Raw genomic sequence first — 1955 nt, forward strand, 5'->3', positions numbered from 1 at the left:
GTTATGAGTGTAAGCAGGAGTGTGGAGGACAGGACAGTAAGCCTAGAAGTTGGAACTGGAATGTTAGCACTATTGTGTATGTCTAATGTTGTCTGCACTCTCATTTTTGATACATATAAAAATGGAATTAAATACCTTCCTGACTCAAATGATTATGGTACTCACACATAGCTTGAATATCTTGAGTTGTATCATAGCTCTCTGTGACCACCTGTGAATTAATTAGCCTGAGCAACTGTAGGGAATGTGAAGGTCAAATTTGGAATATTTTGAGAATATCAAACAATTTAATCACTAAAACATATTGAGGAAATAACTTCGGAAGTCTTTTTAGAAAGTGAAATCCTTGTCTTGATAAGAAAATTTAGAGAAAAAAGATAAGAACAATTGTGTTTGGGGGATATTGTTTTGTTTTAGTTTAGTTTAGTTTGCTTTGTCTGTGTATTTGTTTGAGACAAGGCATTGCTATATTGCCTAGGCTGGTCTGGAACTTACTATGTAAAGAGAAAGCCTACAGTATCTAGTAATAGTGTGGCTTTTGTTTTCTTTGTGCCCATGTTTGTGAATCACTCTTAGAGAGGGATGACTAACTCATGGGAGAACCAAACCTCATCTTCAGTTTGAGCTCAGCACCAAAGAGCTCTTTGTTCCTCCTGCTTCTGAATGGGCTTACCACCACTGTGGAATTTTTCTAAAATTTTAGCAAAGATGTATATGACTGAGTTATCATGAACTAAAAAGTTTACAACTTTCCCAGGTTTGCTTTAATACACAAAGTTCAAACTATTCTTTCTAATTCATAAATACAAAATAAAAAGCCTTCATACTTGAAAACTTCAAAATGAGTCGGGGAGGGCTGGTCTAGGTGAGGCTGTGGAAGGAAGCATGCTGATGAAAGCATGATGTGGCGCTCCACAATGGTCTGCCTCCTCAGATAAGGAAGCATGCATGCTCTTAGTTGTTTCTCAATTCTCCTTATCTTTTCATTTCTCTCTAACCCTGCCTATTTGTCTTCTCCATCAAAAACACTTGTCTTAAGTCCAAGTGCCTCTATATTATGGTAGGCGACTGATAAGCCATTTAACATTTTGATTTAAATTGAACTATTAATGGACCATAAGTTTTAGTTCAGGGCTATCTGAAGTTTCTGAACTTGGAGGATAAACTCCAAGGAAAGCAGTGGCCTTACTTAAGGGATGGTTCAATGATGAAAAACTGAGGTAGTGTGGAGATAGCTGTTGAGGAAGGAGTTGCTTTGAGAAAGGCACACAGGTAGCTGCATTACCTATACTTTAATTGATCCACCTTTAGTATTGTTCCAAGATCGTTCGTGGGTCTTCTGAATGAAAATTACTCTCACAATAGCACTATGTGTCCTCTTAACTCTCATTCTTTTGCAAGTGTGCTGTGGAGTTGACCAAAAACTCTGATGTTTACAATACTGATGGCTCTATGTGCTTATGTATTTTTCCTTTTAAAATTTATTTTTTCATCTCAAATATGGTAGACGTCAAGATACATAATTAATTTTAGGTAGAAATACTTTGTGGTCCTCAATAATGTCTTAATGATGCAAGGGGTGGGTCCTGAGGACACTATGGTGAAGAAATGTAGCTTTCACTCCTCTGACCCAGCCCTGATTCATCTGAGGTGCCAGAGACACAACAAGACAGAGTGCTGATTCCTACTGTGCATGAAAGCATCTAAGCTAGTCAATGAGTGACATCTGGTATTTAAAAGTAAAACAAGGGAGCATACCGAAGAAGCTCCATAGCCTGTAGAACCACGTCAAAAGATACCCACTTACAACAGCTCTCACTGACCATATCAGAGACATCCCATGAAGAATCCTGTGAGTAGGCAGAAAGGTCAACTGAGGATTTCACATAGAGAGAGAAAATCCAGGTGTTATTCTTTATTTCTATATTTCTCAAGGGAATGCCACACATCAAGTA

Source organism: Peromyscus maniculatus, chromosome 12, assembly GCF_049852395.1.
Source record: "Peromyscus maniculatus bairdii isolate BWxNUB_F1_BW_parent chromosome 12, HU_Pman_BW_mat_3.1, whole genome shotgun sequence".
Taxonomy (NCBI): domain Eukaryota; kingdom Metazoa; phylum Chordata; class Mammalia; order Rodentia; family Cricetidae; genus Peromyscus; species Peromyscus maniculatus.